The 20,389-nt window shown below is 39.8% G+C and overlaps 1 protein-coding gene across 4 annotated transcripts in view; it reads right to left on the bottom strand.

Moving 5' to 3' along the window:
* Positions 1-19,258, bottom strand: part of RNF19A (ring finger protein 19A, RBR E3 ubiquitin protein ligase) — a 72,308-nt gene extending 53,050 nt beyond the window's left edge. Inside the window, exons 1-2 of one of the 4 annotated variants that reach the window (XM_036754999.1) lie at positions 19,004-19,258; positions 14,422-14,580 (exon numbers count right to left, since the gene is read on the bottom strand). The gene's annotated coding sequence lies outside the window, so the exon portion shown is untranslated. Of the gene's footprint in view, positions 1-14,421; positions 14,581-17,919; positions 18,239-18,622; positions 18,816-19,003 lie in introns of those variants that run through there. The other 3 variants (XM_036755032.1, XM_036755016.1, XM_036755025.1) reach the window with 3 other exon arrangements.
* Between the last annotated feature and the right edge of the window lie 1,131 nt (positions 19,259-20,389).

Raw genomic sequence — 20,389 nt, 5'->3', positions numbered from 1 at the left:
GATAGTCCTGTGTCAGGACAGCCAAATTGATGCACCCTATGTAGTCGATTAGAAACAGAGTATTAGCTATAGCCTGAACCAAATATATAAATATAGAGCAGGTTAAGGTATCAGGGCTCAATTTGAGAGTCATTAACAAAGAGACAGTTTGGGACAGAAGCATAGAATGTTTTATGGTAATATATTTATGTTACCCTTTCAAAACTAAGGTTTTATTAAATATATTTAGAAAACTTTAAATGATAAATATGTGAGGAAGAAGAGTGCCCAGATATCACAGCAATTAAATCAAAAAGCTTAGAGGGCCTACCGGCAAGACATAGAAACTACCAATAAAGGTACTCAGTATTCTACAAGGGGCAATGGTAGCAAAGAGGAGGAGAAATGATACCCATGATTGGTACCACCATAGGTATCAATACAAATCGAACTTAGAAATATTAGCTTAGCAAGGTAAATACGATCTCACATCACAATACTTAATGGAATGAGATCTAAAAAGCAGTGATTGATGCCAGCTCAAGGTGGGGGGGAGTCCTCTAGTAAAATGCCCCAGGGCTCTGATACTTGGACCTATTCTTTTTTAACACATTTATGAATGACTTGATAAAGGCAAACAGCATATTTTATCAATTTTGCAGATGACAAGATCTCAAAGAATCTCATCAGGTTGTCACGATGAAATGTAAAGTCTTCCATCTAAGAATTAAACACTGAATTAAGTCCCTAAAATTGCAAAAGAGTTGTGCTTGAGGTCCAAAATTTAGCCTCATACCAAAAGACACAAAACACAAGCTTACTTTTGTGGTAATCCCCCACTTGAATTCCTCCATCACATTTTTAAAAAGAGGCTTTACAATTCTTTGAGGCAGCTAGATGGCAGGGTAGATAGCCTGGAGTCAGGAAAAGATGAGTTCAAATCTGACCTCAGACACTTACTAGCCGTATGACCCTGGACAAGTCATTTACCCTCTGCCTCCATATACTCAAGTCTAAAACGGGGATAATAATAGCGCCTAACCTTATAGGGTTGTTTTGAAGATCAAATGAAATGATAGTTGCACGGTGCCTTCCTGACACACAGATGTTTAACCAATGATTATTCCTTTCCCCTATTTCCCCCATCCCAATTCCTTGATCCCTAGTAATTGATAAATCATTACACAATAACCCTGATTAGGACCTTCAGAACAAACTTTAGCAGTAAATATTAACCCTTCCTAAAGAATAAGTTTCCAGGAACATCAATCACACCTGTCAATCAATTCTAGAACACCAAATTCAGTTATGCCCAAATTAGCAGTGACAGTCTATTTACAAAGCTAAGTTGAGCAGAGGCCCTCTATCTTTTCTTTTCTCAGATTCTTTTTCTCCTTTCTTTATTTCAACCTCTGACATCATGCTTTACTCCTAAAACACGGTCATTTGGGGTTAAGAAAACATTTGTATTGTGTTGATGAAACAGAATTAAAACTTTCTATCGTCTAATACTTACAATATACAAAAGTTTATGGATTAAACAAGTCAGACAACTTAAAACTCAATAACCTGATGCTACAGATCAACAGAAAGGTTGTTTATTAAGTGTGTTCTTGTTGGCAAATACAGGTAAACCAAGGAAGTTCAAAAGGCAGAGTGAAAACAAAGTTAGGAACTTTGATAAAAGCTCACTGTTTTTAAAGTTTACTGATGTTAGTCTAAGAAGTGAATTTCAAACAGATTAAACCTACACACAAGCACAGAAGGATTCCTGGCGGGGAATACTGATAACTAACGTGGAGCAACACTGCAGAAAGCATGCTATCACCTAATGCCTTCACAAATTGGAGCTCAACACTATGAAATGCACAATGAATAATTTTGATTATATTAAACTATAAAGTTTTCTCACAAACAGAACCAATGCAATCAATAATAGAAGGGAAGGAAAAGCTGGGAAACAATTTTTACAGCAAGCCTCTCTGTTAGAGGCCTCATTTCTCAAATGTGAAGAGAACTGAATCAAATTTATAAGAATACAAGTCATTTTCCAATTGACAAATGGTCAAAGGACATGAACAGGCAGTTTTCAGATGAAGAAACCAAAGCTATCTAGAGTCATGTAAAAAAAAATGTACTAAATCACCACTGATTAGATAAATACAAATTAAAACAACTCTGAGGTATCACCTCACACCTCACAGAATTGGCTAATATGACAAAAAAGGAAAATGATAAATGTTGGAGAAGATATGGGAAAACTGGGACACTGATGCATTGTTGGTAGAGTTGTGAACTGATCCAACTGTTTTGGAGAATAATTTGGAACTATGCCCAAAGAGCTACAAAATTGTACATACCCTTTGATCCAGTAATAACACTGCCAGGTCTGTATCCTAAAGAGATCATAAAAAAGGGAAAAGGACCTATACGTATAAAAATATTTACAGCGGCTCTTTTCATGGTGGCAAAGGATTGGAAATAGAGGGGATGCCTATCAATTGGGGAATGGCTGAACAAGTTGTGGTATATAAATATAATGGAATATTACTGTGATATAAGAAATGATGAGCAGATTTCAGAAAAGCCTAGAAAGACTTACATGAATTGATGCAAAGTAAATTGAGCAGAACCAGGAAAATAATGTACACAGTAACAACAACAACATTGTACAATGATCAACTATGAAGAACTCGGTTCTTCTCAGAAATACAATGATCCGAGACAATTCCAAAGGACTCATAATGGAAAATGCTATCCAGGTAATATTATTGTGTTATGAGAAATGATGAGCAGGCAGATTTCAGAAAAACCTGGAAAGACTTACATAAACTGATGCTGAGTGAAGTGAGCAAAATCAGGAGAACACTGTATGCGCTAACAGTAACATTTTGCAAGGACCAACTATGACTGACTTAGTTCTTCTCAGCAATATGATGATTCAAGACAATTCCAAAAAAAATTATGATGGAAAATGCTATACACATACAGAGAAAGAACTGATGGAGTATGAGTATAGATCAAAGCATACTATTTTCACTTCGGTTTTTTCTTCTTTCACAACATGGCCAACATGGAAACATTTTACATGTTTGTACAGCGCAGGTATAACCTGTATCAGATTGCTTGCCATTTTTAGGAAGGTGGGGGAGAAAAATTTGGAACTCAAAATATTTTAAAAGACAGTGTTAAAAGTTGTCTTCACAAAATGAGTGTTAAAATACTATTAAATTTTAAGAAACATACTGAAGCTCACTTTTAAAAAATATTAAAATATTCCCTAACCAATTCCATATCTATAAGACAAATACCTAAGATACTGTGATATTTCACATCAAAATTAATAGGCAAAATTGGAACTCTAAGCTTTCAAAACATGACAGATCATGGTACTTATTATAAGGCATTTCAAGGTTTGCAAAAGCTGTTACTTACGTATACCTCATGTGATTTTCCTAACACCACAAGGTAGATAGGAGGCATTATTATCCCATTTTACAAAGGAGGAAACTGAGGCTTAGGGAGATTATGACTTACTGATAGTCACACAGCCAGTTAAATGCCTGAGGCAATATATGAATCCAAGGTTTTCCTGAGTCCACGTGTAGCACTTTCATCTACTAAAACAAGTCCAATTTATCTGGTGTATCTTGTTTGTACAGTTGTTTACATGCTGTCTCCTCCATTAGACTATGAGCTCCCCGACAAAAGGTACTTTCTTTTGCATTTCTCTGCATCTCCAACGCTTAGTATAATGCCTAGCACACAGTAGGCACATAATAAATGCTAGCTAACTGACTACACGTAAGAGATGAGAAGAAAGAAATGTCAAAGATCACTTTCAGGTTATAAACATACAGTATCTTAAACCTAGTAGGTACACAGTGTTTGTTGAGTTAAACATGGGAAACTGGATGATGCCTACAAGTGATGATGGTGATGATCACATCTAGCATTTATATAACAACTCTGGGAGTAGGTGCCATTATTATCCCCATTTACAGAAGAAGGAACTAAGGCAGATAGAGGTTAAGTGTCTAAAGGTGGCTGAGGTCAAATCTTTCTGATTTTGGGTCTACCTAACTGTACCACCTAACCATCGATGGTGCTATCTTGGGAAGAAAAATTGTGAACAGTCAGAGGAAAAGGTTTTAAGAAAAAGTTCAGACATGCTAAGCGTGAAAATGTTTATGGAAATCAACACAGATATAGGTAAATGGAGATTCAGGTATGGAAATTATAAGAAGTCAGCGGTAGAGGTACAGATTTGGAAATCTCCCTCAAAGCAGAAAGGCAGGGGACTCTAGAACATATTGTACGCATCCTTGCTTGTGACAAATATCTGATGTTTTGCTTGCTTGTTTTCCTTTTGTCACAAGGAAGAGTTCATTCAACTGTGACATAATGACAAAAAACATCAATAAAATGTACTTAAATTACCATTCGAAAAGCACAGAACAGTTTTCAAAACAATACAATGTCCACCTGAAAAAAAAATGTTCAAAACCACTAATAATTAGAGAAATGCAAACTAAAAGAGCCCTGAGGTATCACCTCAGACTGACTAAGCAATCAAAAATGTCACAAGGTGGGAATGCTCATTTCTGCAGGAGCTGTGGGGAGACTGACGTGCTCATTTACTGCCAATGGAGCTGTGAAAAGTTTTCAGATCGTCCCTACTGTCTAATACAACTGATGCTATATTCCAAAGAAGCTACTGGTAGCAAGAAAAGACTCCTATGTGTAAAATGTTCATAGTGCATTATTTATAATAAAAATCTGGAAATAAAATATATACGTACAACAACTGGAAAATGTATGAGCACATTATATAATGAAACACAACTACACTTTAAGGAATTGTAAATATGAAGAATTCAGAGAAATTATAAGAAGACTTGTGTGAGGGGATACAGAGTTATAAAAACCGAGTTAAAAGGAATAATACACATAATCATTATAATAATGTAAACAAAATCAACATAGAGTTGCCAAAAACACAAAAACAAAAACCCAAAAAAACTCCAAACATGTCCCACTGCTCAAATACAATATCACTGTCAAAACTAAAAGACATTTTTCTTTTCTGTTAACAATGGTGAAACCAAATACTTTCAGGGAATATTCCTTATAAGGCAATTTGCTTAGCTGTTCATCGGGAATCTGTATTGAAATAAGTTGTAACAATAAATTTTAATGATTAAAATGAAATATTACATTTGATGTACCCAAATGTTTACAAGTAAATTTAAAAACATTTGGAAGCCAAAAAATGTCTGGATTATATAATTTTGCATTTCGGGGGACCTCTGTTCCCAAGTGGTACAAATAAACAAAAACGGGCTATCACCAATCTCATTCTTCATTTTAAGCCTGCAAAAGCTCCCCACTTTTGCCTTGTGAACAAAGGATATTCATGAAATACTCTAAAAGTGGTTGGGCTTTCTGTAACCGCAAAGAAAAGCCTAATGGAACCTTAAAAAGTCCATGAGGTCATGCAGAGTTGGACATGTCTGAACAACAGTAAACGTGTGATACAAATGCAATAAACAAAGCAACCCCTACTCATATAGAGCTTACAACACACACACGTGTGTATACACACATATGGAATGAATATAAAGAGATTAAATACAAAGTAGTTAGAAAAGGAGGACACTAACATTTGAGGGTGTTAGGAAAAGTCTTCATAAAGAAGGAGGTGCTTGAGTTGCAATTTGAAGATATAGAACATTCCATGAGACAGAGAGGTGAGGAGGCAGTACAGTCTAGGCACTACAGGGCAAAGAAATAGAAACAGGAATAGAGGTCTGGAAAGAAGGCCAGTTTGGTAGGACTGCAGAGTGTGGAAGCAGCAGTAATATAAAATGAAAGACAGGCTGGGGCACAGTTGTAAAAGGCTTTAAAAGATAAAATAAGGAATTTGTATTTTATTCTAGAAGCAATATGAAAGCAGTGGTGTTGATTCAGTAGGGGAGTGACATGTTTAGATCTATGCTTAAGGAAAATAGCTGTGGCAAGAGTGTGTAAGATAGACCAAAGTGGAGAGAGACTCGAGAAAAGGAGAACTGGTTACTATTATAATTATATCATCTACTACAGTACTCCCCGCAGATGTTTCCAGATCATTTCTTGGGAGTAACCCTAGACTCTCAAGGATTACAGCAGCAAAGCATAACATCTAACAAGGTCCTGAAAACTAGAAAGACTACCAATAAAAGGACTGGAAACTGACTGAGGACCAGGCTAAGTTCGGAGTGACTCATCACGAGGTCAGCCACAAGAGTTTCATTATTTTTTTCTACACGCAGCAAACTTATGAAAGCAGATCACTAAGATAAAGATAAATTATAATCTCATGAGTGAAGAGTACTATACTGAGGAAATCTTGAGTCCCAGAAGAACTGAAGTAGTGTACAACATGTATGTACGTAGGTACAACACACACACACACACAAGCCCACAGAGTCAATATAACAAACACAATTTTATTTCCTAAATGTTATATGCATGTGTATCTTCATATTTCATAGTCTATTTCCTAAATAATGGATGCATGTATATCTTCATATTTCATAGTCTATCTTACACAGTTGTTATGAGGAAAGTACTTTATGAACCGTAAAGCACTATAAAATGTGAGCTATTAATATTTTTTTTTGGGACCTTAGAGACCTAACACAATAAATACTTAAACGATTTCTGAAATGGAAAAACCTTACTTTTCCTATCCAATTAGAGTTCTACTACCCAAGAAGGGGTAGATTTTTAGGTCTATTGCATCCAAATCACTCATTTGAGATATTTGTATTATTCCATAACCTAGCTTATATCAGCAGCACAATAAGCTTCCACTTGGCAATTCCTCCAGAAAGAAGTAAAAGTTATCTCACAGCCATAAAACTGAAGATCTCTGAAGAGGAGAAACCGAATAAAGGGGGGAAAAGTAAACTACTAGAGTCAGAAATCCAGTTTTATTAGAAAATATAAGAGTGCCCCTTTATGACAGAACTTCAACTGATCCTTCCAGCCCTAGAGCCAATGATGCTATAAAACCTAAGTTGGGAGCACATTAATGAAAAGTCTGGTTTACAGAATCTGTATTAACTTAAATTCTAAATAGTAACTCATAGTGGTACAAGTACAAGAAATATTGATTTCTTAATATTTTGTAAATATTTTAGGAAGAATACTGCCAAATGTCCAGAAGAGGGCAACAAGGACAGTGAGGGGACTTGAAAGCATGCCGTCTAAGGATGTCTAGACTGTTTAAAAGGAAAAAGACTAAACATCTGTCCCTCCTGATGGGGGGGGGGGGAGAGGAGGAGAGAGAGAGAGTGTGTGTGTGCGCGCGTGTGTGTGTGTGTGCGTGTGTGTATCTCGATAGCTGTTTTTAAAGATCTGAAGGGCCATCAGGTAGAAGAATGATTAAAGGGCAAAATGAAAAGCAACAGGTAACAAGTTGAACAGCAATTTCCACACCATATATGGAAAGGAAAAATTTTCAATTGATCTGACCCCAAGTGGAATAGGCTACCTTGGAAAGTTGTGAATTCCCTATCACTCTCAAGTTTTCAAGCACAGGCCCAATGATCACACCAGATGTGCTGTGAAAGAGACTCCTATGCAGGTATAGGCTAAACTAGATTTCTAAGACACCCTCTCCTTTGCTGGCTCATTATCCATGCCCTGCTCTATGTGCAGCTAGCTATACCCTAGGGCTCTGTCCTATACCCTTTTCTCTATATATACTTTTTCCTTGGCGATATCATCGGCTCTTGTAGATTCAATTACTATCTAGCCCTATGTAGATGGCTATTAAATCGACATATTCAATCCTCATTTCACGCACCCCAGTCTGCTGGACATCACTACTTGAATGTCTCATATGCATTTCAAATTCAACATATGCAAAATAGAACTTCAAATCTTCTACCCCAAACCCACCTCTCTTCTGATCTTCCCTAGTATTATACAAGGCACTATCCTCCTTCCAGCCACCAATATTTACAACCTTCAAGTTAGCCTTAATCTTTCACTCTCCCTCACTAACCCTCCTCCCCAATAACTAATCAGTTAATTCTACCTCCAAAATAGCTATCCACCCCTTTCAAAAGCTTCCTACTTCAGATTTTCATCATGTCTTACAATAACTTCTTAATTGGTCTCCCTGACTCCAATCTCTTCCCTTGTCCAATCCACTCTCCAACAACATCTTACAAATAGACATTTCTAAAGCATGGGTAGCAATGTTATTAGTCTACTCAAGAAGTTTCAAGTGGTTCCCTATTGCTGTTAGGATAAAATACAAACTTCTACAGCATTTTAAATACTTCACAAGTGAATTCCAACCTCTTTTCAGAAGACTACCCCCCTCTTTCCTACTTTATAGTCCATTAAAACTGGACTACTTAATGTTCTCAGCACCTGATGCTCCATTACCCTGGCCCTGCTCTGGTCTCCCCTTCCTTCTGCTTATCTAAGTCCTAACCTTCAATACTTGGGTCAAATCTCCTTTCCTCCAAAAAATTAAAAAAAAAAAACAAACAACCTCCCTTAAATGCTGAAGCTCACTAGGATTCTTTTCTTTCTCTCAACTCTTAAAGCACCTTCATTCACCTGGCACTTATATTCTAGCTGTACTATAAAAGATTCACAAGGCAGAGATCATGTCTTATGTCTCTCTGTATGTCCAGGGCCTAGCATGGTCCTTTGCCCAGAGTAGGCAAGCTATACAAGGTCTGTTAAGGATCAATAAGCAGCTATGTTAAGCACGCACCACGTGCCAGGCATTGTGCTAGGTGCCAGGGATACTAGGACAAAAATGAGGATGATTAAGATAGTAATGCTAAATACTAGTTATGATTATCTAGCTTTCAATTTAATAGCCCTAGCTTTTTTCAATGTAAACACAATGGTCTTCCTTTGGTCCAATTCCTTCTAAAAAGACTAAAAATTAATTTGATACTCTCACAGATTATAGGTCTACAGATTTAGAGTTGGGAGTGATCTTAGAGTCAGTCAGTCAACACATACTTATTAAGTACCTACTATGTGCCAAGAACTTTGCTAAACACTAGGGATGCAAAGAAAAGTAAAAGACAGTCCCTGCCCTGGAAGAACACACAGTTGATTTGAGAGACAACCTGCAAAAAGCTATGTACAAACTATATAAAAGATCAAGCAGAAATATTCAACAGAGGATAAAGGAGCTAGAATTAAGGGAGCTTCCTGACAGGATTTTAGCTGGGACTGGAAGGAAGTCAGGGAATCTAGGAGGTGGAAATAAGGAGGGGGAGTATTCCAAGCATGAAGAACAGTCAGTGAAAATGCTTGGAGTCAGAAGACATTGAATTGTCTTGTTCAAGTAACAGGAAGGAGGCCACTGTCACTGGAAAGCTAAATATGTGGGGGGTAAAGGGAGGAGATGGCAAAGGGGGCATGGGAGCAGGTTATGAAAGTCTCCGAATGCTAAACAGGATTTCATATTTGATTCTGTAGGTGACAGGGAGCCACTGCAGTTTACTGACTATGTATTTGGTGGGGAGAGGGAGGGATGAGGGTGCCAGATCTATGCCAAAGGCATTTGGCAGCTAGATGGAAAATGGACTGGAGTGGAGAGAGACTTGTGGCAGATCAACAACAGGCTATTGCCAATAGTCCAAGCATGAGATGATGAGAATAGAGATGAGAAGGCCTGAACCTCAGGGTGGTTTCAGTATCAGAGGAGAAAAGGGGGTATATACAAGAAATGTTATAAAGGTAAAATTGGCAGTCTTTGGCAACAGATTGGATATGTGGGTGAGAATGAGGAGTCAACCTAGCCTGCAAGCATAAGTGACTGGGAGGACAGTGATACCCTTGATAGTAATAGGGAAATTAGAAGGAGGGGAAAGTTTTGGGGGAAAGAATGAGTTCAGTTTTGGATAGCGTTCAAGATGTCTGATAGGCACTTAGAGATGTGAGACTGGAGGTAGGCATAGAGAAGACAGCTGAATCCATGAGTGCAGATGAGATTACTAAGAAAACAATATAGAGGGAGAAGAGAAAAGGAGCCAAGGCAGAGCCCTGGGGGACACTCGGGGTTACAGGACATGACTTGGATAAAGATCTAGCAAAGGAAAATGAGTTGAAGCTGTCAAGACAGGTAGGTGAACCTCAATGAGTAGTGTCACAAAAACCTAGAGAGAAAAGAGCGTCAGGAAGGGAGTAACTGACAGTACCAATGCTGCAGAGGCCAAGAAGGATGAAGACTGAGGAAAATACCATTGAATCTGGAGTGAACAGTTTCAATTGAACAATGAGGTAGGAAGTCAGGATGTAGAGAGTTAAGAAGAGAGGAAAAAAGGAAGAGTGGAAACCATGATTGCAGATGGCCTTCTCACGTAGTTTAGAGGGAAGAGGGCATATGGGACAATAGCTAGTAGGGATGGATGAATTGAATGAGGGTTTTCTGAGAATGAGGGAAGACGTGGATGTGTATAGATAGTAGGGAAGCATCCAGGAGATAAGGAGAGACTGAAAATGAGAAAGAGAGAGAGGGAGAAGGTGGGGGATGGGGGGATGTAAAAGGGGCTATCTGCTGGAAATGAGATGCCCACTAAATGCATCCTTCTCATTTTACGGATTAGGAAACTGAGAGTGAAAAACATTTCAGTGACTTGCCCAAGATCACACAGCTAATGTCTATGGAAGGATCTGAACTTGGGTGTTCCTGACTCCAAGGTTACCACTCTATTCATGGCACCAAGTCTAAAAAATAAAAAAAAAATTTAAAAAGGCATCTGGGATCAAAGTCTGGCCTCTCATATACAAAACCGTTTTCTATAATTGAGAAAAAATATCCTCTACCCAAAAATTTGTTTTTAGTATACTATATCACTACATCTGAAAGACTTAGTATCTTCAAGGATTAAAAGTGGTTAACCCTACATTATTCAGACTATCCAATCATCCAAAACACCCTACCCTTTCCCTAAGCATTTTAGTTACTATATCTTCATCTTTCCAGATTAATTTTGCTGAAATTATTTTTTACACCAAACATTTTTCACATAAACAAAATTAGTTAAAATTTAAAAGTATATTTGTTTTGTTTAAAAGTACATGTTTATGTGTATTTGTTAGAAAAATACACAGAATACATAAATAAACCAGATGTTTTAGTTAACATAAATGTCTCTTGGTTTTTGGAAATGTTCATCATCTTCCAAATACAGTATGGGAAAAAAAATCCCCAAGTCCGTGTTAACCTACTGAAAGGAGATCACCTCTTGGACTCTTGCAGTGTCTTTGAAAGACACTATTATCAAGCTATACTTAACTGATCAGACTGTCCTAGACTAAGGCCTTTCACATCCACCTAGAAAATTATTTCTAACTAGGCTAACATTTTTACTTTTTCCTATTTTCTCCCAGTCCTTCCTCTGTGCCTTGTCACATATTGGTCCTAGGGACTGAAAGAGAGTTTCCTTGAACCTCAATTCACATTCATATTTAATTAAAAGAAAATAAACAAAAAACCTTCTTGGGCCCTATGAGATTTTTTGTGAATGTGCAAGGGTAAAGTAATTCCACTGATCTTTTTAATGCCGGGAATTTTAAAAAGTACAAAAATCCAAACTAACGCTTTTCTCAACCCTTCTGTGAGGATTTCACTTCCAAAATAATGAAAGTGTAAGTACAAATATATACTCTAAATATTAAGATAGTAGTAGCGAGGCCAGAGGGAAAGAGAGGGAGAAAATTAATAATACTAGTATATATAATCTTTACTTCCCAATCCTGCTTATCCTTGCAGCACTTCCTCTGGTAGTCCTAGTAGAATACTAAGATTCAAAAAGATTTTTGTCTCTGATACCTACCATAAACATAATTGGATACCATCAGCAACACACAAGGATAAATTCTTTTGGTTTACTGAGGATTTTTTGGTATAGCTCCAGAAATTTCGGCAAACTATATCAGGCCAGCTTAAAGATTCCTCTGGCATTTATCGTAATGTACAAACAATAAAAAAGACCTATTTTTAATAATAAAAATTTTAAAAATAACAGCCAGCATTTATTTATATATTTTTGACATAAAAAAGAATGTAGAAGGGAATATGTATTCATGAAGTTCTTACTATGTGCTGGCACAGTGTTAGTGAAAATAACTCAATTGATGAATAATCATTGTGAGCACTGAGTCTAAGAATCCTACGAGATAGGTGCTATTATAATCCTCATTTTATAGTTGAGGAAGCTGAGGCTAATAAACATTAAGAGATTTGCCCAGGGTCCTAAGTGTCTGTGGCTGCATTTGAACTCAGGTCTTCCTGACTCTAGGTCTAGTTTATCTACTCTAAATTAACTATGGGTCAATCCCAACGAGCAGAAGATGTATCATGTACGTACTGTATTGTATGTAATACGATATGATGAATCATGTATCACTTCACCACCTACCTGCCTAGCTATACCTGCCCATCTAGTTCCAGTATCAACAGGATTCTTTCAAATGGCACCCTTGGTTTAGAAGGGAGACATATTTTTATTCATATCAGTACCACACACCTTTGAACAGTATTTTATTTGGCAGCAAGAAAGGCAGTTAGAAACTGGATCTTCCCACTAAGATTCTGAATCTTAAGGTTTCAGATGAAAAAACTCAAGCTACTTATTTACCACAAATCCTTCAACTAGAAAGATCAGGCTAGATCAAGAATTCTTTAACTAGGGTTTGTGGACAAATTTCAGGGGGCCCATGATCTTGGTCAGGTAAAAACATTATCTTTATTTTCACTAATCACTAATTAAAATTTAGCATTTCCTTCTATTATGAATATAAGCAACAAACATTCTGAAAAGAGACCCATAGGTTTCACCAGACTGCCAAAAAGATCCATCCCACAAAACATAGTTAAGACCTCTGGGATAGATGGTTAAAAACCAATGCTCAGGCTGACTAAACATGCCCTCCTGAATTCCTATTGCCAACTGTTAATTGGTACTTATGTGCAATATAAGTAACACTGCATATTGTTTGGCCTCATTTGGATTTTCTCATATTTTTATAATGCATCTTAAAATAAAATTATTAAGAATGAAAGTACTTTGGTATTGCTACTTTTCTCTATTTGGAAATGTGTCACACTCAAGTCAAGAAACATTTATTAAGTACTTCTTATATGCCAGACACCATGCTAATGAGTGTTGCTATCGTTGTTGAATACAAAAAATATCAAAAAGAAAAGCAGTCCCTGCCATTAAGGAACTTACATACTGATGGGAGAAGACTACATATACGAAAAGAAAAGGCGGAAGGTATCCATGCACAGAAAGTAAGGGAGGAATCGTGACAAGGTCTGAATAACGAAAATAGCTGGTCTGGGCCCTCCCTCAAAATAGAGGTCCTTTGGAAGAACTCACCAATGGGAGAAGAGAGCCTCAAGAACAAAGAGAGGAGGAGGCAGCTGAGGCATGGTGGTGAAGCTCCAAAGTCCAGAGAATGAAAAGAAGCATCAAAATCAGATTAACTGAGTAACAACTTTGGTATCTGAAGGGACATGCCTCGGGAACACATAGGCATGATCTAACTTAGAGATGCCTTATATGCAGATGGAGAGATCTGATGTACAAATACAAGATAGTATTTATCTAGAAGCCTAATACGGCAAGCTTCTCCTATTGTTCTTCTCTAACTTCTTTACACTCCCTTTTATACCATCCCTAACATGTATTTCCTTCTCTATGGCTTATCTCCATCAGACTGCCTCTTCTGCTCAAGCAGTCAGTTGGGGCTATATATAATCCAGGGGTCTTTGGAACAAGGGAGAGCCCAAAAACAGCAATTTGGCATAATGTACATACTACCTTTTAGGCCCCAAAGCCCATCTAGAGACCTGAATTCTAGTTCCAGCTGTGGCTATGGATAAATTGGTTAATCTCTCTGAGTCTCAGCTTCCTATCTATTAAATCAAAAAGCTTAGACAAGATTGTCTAAGGCTTCTTTGTGATTTAACATTCTATGATTCTATTAATGAGATAGCAGCTTTTTGCTTCACAATAAATCAATATGCAAACGCATTAAACACTCAAGTTATGCTACTTATGCGTCTCAAACTCTCCCATATAAACTTCTCCAAATACATACAATAGTTATAATTAACCATTATTTCACTGAATACTTTTTAAAGCAAAAGACTAATTGTTATCGGTAGCACCAAGGTTTCCAGAACACTTTCAAGGCCAATGTCATAGAACACTGTTGCCACCAAGAGAACAAACTGATTATTCCTTAGTTATCTAAGCTATGAAGAAAGCAAACCCAAATACTAATCTTAGTGTACTTGAAAAACCACAAGTTTTTCATACTTTAAATGCAGAAAATATAAATATGGAAGTTATCAAAAGGAAAGTGAAACAACCAAGTTGACAGGCATTCAAAATATCTCATTACCTTTTTTGGTTGAAGTCTACCACCATCTGGAATAGATAGATGTATCTAGCAAAGCAATATCATCCCTCTTGTTTTCAGCTGCGCAGGTGTAGTTATATATGTGTATTGTTTTGATCTTATGCATCTTCTTTCAGCTAACAAAGAAGTGACATCTTAAAACTGAAAATATAAACATAATGAAGGTAAAATTAGCTTGTGAAAGGGGACAAAGCCCTCACCAAACCATCAGCTTAATTAAGTATGGAAAATTTAGCTGTTGTAGAGAAGGGTTTATCAGTAATCAGATTAACATTTTGCTGAACAGGAGTCAAACCAAAGCTTCTAAGCACTAAAGTGTTCCATATATGAGAGTACTCTCTTTTTAGTCAATTATTAAAGTATTTCTGCTTGACCTGGTAGTTTGCAAAACACAGAGCATTATGTTGCTGAAGATAAATTCAGAAATGATTAGTTTACTCTGCTTATACTCAGAAGTGGCCTGATTTTGTCTCCAGACCTTAAAGATATGAAAGCATATGCTTTGTCTGGAAGAAACCAGAGTATATTTGACAAATGAAAAGGCCCTTGTGAGTGGCTTCAGAGATATATAAAAAATATAAAGAGTCACTCACTATGTTCTTAATAGCCTGCAGAAAGAAATGGAATTCATTTATTCATCCCACTGCCACTTTATACAGTGCCTAATATGTACAAAACATTATACTAGGTTTTGGGGAACTTTATTTGAGAAAAGAAGTGACAAAGCTGTTCTATAAGTCACAGCACAGAGATACTAAGAAAATTTAAGCTACATGAATGAAACCTTTTAAATAGTCTATCAATTTTATGAAAGACACAGAAAAATGAACCAATATTCAATTTTTGAACTCAACGTTCTTTGCTACAAAACCAAAATATGATTAGAAGCAAAACTGGTATTCAGTGTTAAGCCTAAATTTTCAAGATCAAAGAATGAGCTACCAGAAAAAATTAAAATAATATGACACGAGCCCTAAGAATGTTTCCTTTAAATGCCCTATTCCAAATCCATCCAGCAACTCTACAATACAAACATTAGACTCTTTAAATTTAGTCACATAAAAAGGAGAAGGCCCCAAGGGGTTGGCTTGTCAACAACAAAAATGTCACTATATGATTCCAACCAAGTACACTGAAATTTTATAAACTACTTTTCTTTTCATGTTTTTCTTCTTTAAGTATCTTATAAAAAACAAGACATTTATTAAGACTTATTTCATATGCTCTGGGGGAAATAATATAATCCTGCTCAGTAAAATGAAAAACCACTCAAAAGTTAAGTGATTTGCTAAGCTCACATTCAGCACCAAAGTCAGGCAAACAACTTCAATACTAAATATTTCAATGCGTGGTAAAACAAAAGAATACCACCTCTGTACTAAAATTAATACCCAGTTGAAGCAACCAAAAATAAAATAATTAATTTGCCTGTTTCAGATCTAATTTTTTTAAGTCTTTAAAAAGTCACAGGGTAAAGTTAATATGACTAAGGTCTAGTATGAATTCAGAAATATTTATGACACTAACATCAATTTCCAAATGTAAAGATTTTTAGACAGGGAGATTTTTAAAACAAAGCATATTTTCATAATCCTTATGAATGATCTACATGAAGATTTTAAAATTTAAACATTTTTATGGATTAACTATGGGTTAATCCCAATAAGAAGATGTATCATGAAGCTGAGTCCAGAGAGCCCTCTCTTCAAGATGGGTTGAGGAGGACAGAACAAAGTTTAAATGGGGGTAGACTAATAAAAGATAAACAAAAAAGAAAATAAGCTGCCGCCTAAATATTTCACTTTAATCACCAAAAGAATTCTTACATTCTTCTGATGTGTTTTTCTGGAGGGAGTGGAGATTTTTGTTGTTTTCTTTTTTAGCAAGCTTTCCAATTCTATCATATTCATAAAAAATAAGCTATCCTCAAACAAAAATTTTCACCCTTTTTATATTCTTAAAAGGAGCTATTCATGGATTGCTTTATAAAAATGAGCTTTTGAAAACGAGTTCAACCTAAGGTAATCTCCCCCCTTTTTAAACAGGTAGGTATGTCTTTAAACTTTAATTCAACTCAGACTCCTAAGTACTGAATAACAAAATTTCACATAGAAAGAGTAATGAATAGCTTAATAATAATGTTTATTTCGAAGTCACCAGCTAGGCATGAAAGTCTTTTCCTGGTGAGCTCACCAACATAGTGTTGTTTCTACTTCTGCAAGAAAGGCAAGGCCCAGTTTGTGATCCTAGTGTAAGTGAATGGAAAAGTTGGGAACAAAACTTCGACAACATCCTCGTTCAAAAACTAAAAAATGTAAATGGATACCAGTAGAACTGTACATCTACATGAATGCTGAAAGACAAAAAAAAATGGTTTGTAACTTTCCCACAGAAAAATGTCACGGGGAGGAACCTTTACAATCAATCTAAGACAACCGGAAAGGCTAAGAAGGTTTGATCTGATATGCCTCTATCGCTTACCAGCATTTGCAACTCGTATTGCCAGTGAAAATCTATGTTTGAACAGTGCGGGAGCACTCTCCGCACTCTCAAGGGTTAACACTTCGTAGAACATAGGAGAAATTCCGAGTAGTAAGAGGGAAAAACCGAATAAGGCGTCTTTCCTACCTATTTCCAGCTCTGAATCTCAATGGAGAAAAGTAAACGCTTCTCCCATATATAGAGAGCCTAAGCTACTTCCTCTCCCCAGTGACTGACCCTGTCCCAGAATTACTGAACTGGCCTTTTCTTCCCTTAAGGAGCTAGGAAACGAAAGCGACGTTAGGGCAGCTGGTAGGAAAAACGAGAATCGCCCAGGTAGAGGCGTGATGTCCACTGGGCCCTGGGCCGGGTGGGGGGCCGGCACTCCAAGACCCCAGTGGAACACCTCCGTGGCCGCCGGCATCTCCCGCAGCACTCTCCCCTTCTGACCCCCGCCTTCCTTCCTTGGGGTGACCCGACAGCTGGGGTGGGGGGAGAAGCAAGGGGAGAGGGGTGGACCCGGCTCTGCGAATTTACGACGAGACCCGGAAAGCGGTCCCGTTAGAGCCGATTTCACCCACCAGGAATGTGCTCCGCCCCCGCCGCCTCCCCGCGGCGGCCGCCGCTCAGGTCTCCCCTCCCTCCGGAGATTGGGGAAAGCGCTTCAAGGGGAGACGCTGCCCCCCTTCCCGTCACAATACTGCCGGGGGGTGACCCCTTGGGCGAGCACGGGCGGGGAGGGCCGATGGGACTCCTGGGGCGGTTCCCCCCGGTTCGGCAGGGCGTCGGCCCGGTCCGAGGAGAGCCGACCCAGAAAAAACCAAACCAAACAGAAAACCCGAGGCCGGCCGGGCACTCCCCGGCCTCTCCCTCCCCGAGGGCGTCCCGGAGAGAGGAAGATCCGCGGCCTCAGCTCTGGAGAGGGAGCCGCAGCGCCAGGGACGCCCTTCTTTGGGTTCCCCTCCCTTCCCTTGCCGTCCCCTCCCGGAGGCCCGATACCTTCAACTCAAGCGCGGAGGCGACAGCGGCAGGGGCCGGGGAACCGCTGTCTGCTGGCGGCCAGGCCCATCTCCCAGCGGCGGCGGCGGCGGCAGCGGCGGCAGGAGGAAGTACGGGGGGAGGGGTCCGACGGGCGGAGGCGCCTCTCAGATGGGGCAGGGGGGTGGGTGTGGAGGAGGGGTCCAGGCAGCCAGTTTCCCGGACTCCTCCTCCTCGGCCCGACCTCGGCGGCTCCTCCCGACTACTGCCATTCTCCAGCCTCCGCCTCCTCCTCCTCCTCCTTCCAGCCTCCGCCCCGCGTGCTCCGCCGCTGCGTCACGGCGGAGTCACGCCCCCTCGGCCCGGTGCCTCGGAGCTTCCAGAAGGCGTCGGTTGCCCGGGGTGCCGCTCTCCAGTCCTCGCGTGCACCTCTACGGCTCTCCCTTCCCCGGCCCCCGCCCGCGCTGTCCTGAAGCACAGTTAGCGCCGTTAACGCTCCCCAGCGGTGCATCTCGGGGCGCCGCCTCTGCTCTACCCCACGCCCCCTCCTTTTTCCCCTCCCCCACCCTGCGGTCCTGCCTCGAGACCGTGGACGCCTTGGAAGCCTCGCCCCCACCTGGCGGCGCCGGCCTCAGCAGCTTCGCAGTCTCGGGGTGCTGCAGGTCGGCCGCCGCTGGGTAACTTATGAACCGGCTCTGGCCTTTCTTTATCTGTCTTTCCATACCTCGTTCTTTACGGACGAACGCCGCTGGCTTCCGGGCTTTGGGCTGGGACCCTCCGGACCTGCCGCCGCTGGGCAGGTGCTCGGGGCAGCTCCAGCCTCGCCCCGCCGGCTGTCCGGGAGCTGGGCTGGCGCGTTTGACTCCTCACCAGGGGGAGCCCGTTGGAACCACTCCCCAACGTAGTCCGCCCGCTGCGGGCTGCGGCCCAAGGAGATACTAGTCTTCTGGTGGACCCGCATCAGGGGAGAAGCCCGACGAGGCAGCGCCTGCGGGGGGCCGAGTCCGAGCGGCCAGAAGAGGTGCCCGGAGCAGTCCCGGGAAGCCTAAGCCAGAATAAATGCATAGGACGGCAACGGAAACCAATTCTATTGAAATCCACTTACCACGGTTTTTTAAGTTCATCGATTCCAGGTTGAGCCCCCGCTTTAGTAAAATCCATCCTGTGTGCCCTTTTCAGTCGTTTTCATTCCATTTTGCATCTTTAACTTATATCCTCAACTTTATTCCCTAATCTTATTCAATATCTTTCTTCCGAAATTACCTCCAATTTATCCTGAGTATATCTTGGTTGTACGTGAATGTCTTCCCCCATTAGACTACGAGCTTCTTGAGACAGTGTCTGTCTTTTCGCTTTCTTATCCCCGGCGCTAAACGCAGGGCCTAGTAGGTGCTTAATAAATGCTTCTGGACTTCCTGGGCTTCAAGCTGTCTGGGGGCGGGGTGGGGGTGGGGAGTTCCTTTTCAGTGCATCTTTTCGTTCCTGCGTCCGAGTACTAGCTCTAGGGTCTAAGCATCTGGGTTCGAATCCCAAGTTCGGCTATTACCCACCCATGTGACCTTGGACAGTCACTAAGCCCAAGTCTTGGCTTCATCTGTAAAAGGAAGGGATTGGGCCAGATTGGATCGTCTTTAAGGTTCCTCCCCCTCTCCATTAAATTTCTTTGTTCAAGACAAAGAAAAATGAAAGTCCCAGCTCCCAAGGAGTTTGTGATACTGCCAAAAATACATGTACACATGAAAATAAATGTAAAATAATAAAAAGTAACTTCAAGAGAGTGTTAATAACTGGAAGTAACAAGAAGGTCCGTGCATCTTTACCCTATTTTTTCAAAGTCCTCCAAGTGTAAGCTTTTATTCATTTAGTCTTTCCTCCAAAAACTAGAGGTATGCCAAATAGATCAATAGGTACATAGTAGAAAAAGGCCAAGCAAACCCTTTAAGAGCTAACTAGAGAGTGGTTCTTGTTTTGAATACCTAAAATTATACCCCTAGACCAGCAATATTTGGGGTGGCAATAAATAAATACTTTAAATAATTCTAGTCCTGTACCCTTCTTGGAGACTGGAGGAAAAAGTCCCCAGGCTAAGGGCACTGTGAGGGCCTCTCTGCCCCTTGCCACCCCCCACCTTCTGCCAGCCAGCATGCTGGTGGTGGTAAAAGGGCTACCCTGCCTTTCCTCCACTCTTCAGAGACAGCCTAGACCTCAGGTCACATTTACCTCTGTCATCTAAGAGCCATGTCTTTATATAGTTTGATAACCCATGTAGACATATATAACCTGCATGGCACATATACACATTATATAGTCATACATCATACGCATAACATTAAAATCACCAGGATTAAGAACAAACCCACACAGGATTTTTATATACATATGTACATACATACATACATATACTCACACATCTAAGTATCTAAAATCCTAGTCTTAATTTCACATCTATCTATGCATGTGCATGTGCATTATGTATTATATACATATTTAT

This window comes from Trichosurus vulpecula, chromosome 1 (assembly GCF_011100635.1).
Source record: "Trichosurus vulpecula isolate mTriVul1 chromosome 1, mTriVul1.pri, whole genome shotgun sequence".
Taxonomy (NCBI): Eukaryota; Metazoa; Chordata; class Mammalia; order Diprotodontia; family Phalangeridae; genus Trichosurus; species Trichosurus vulpecula.
Note: the sequence above shows the minus strand (reverse complement) of the source record. Positions and strands in the feature narration are given on the sequence as shown.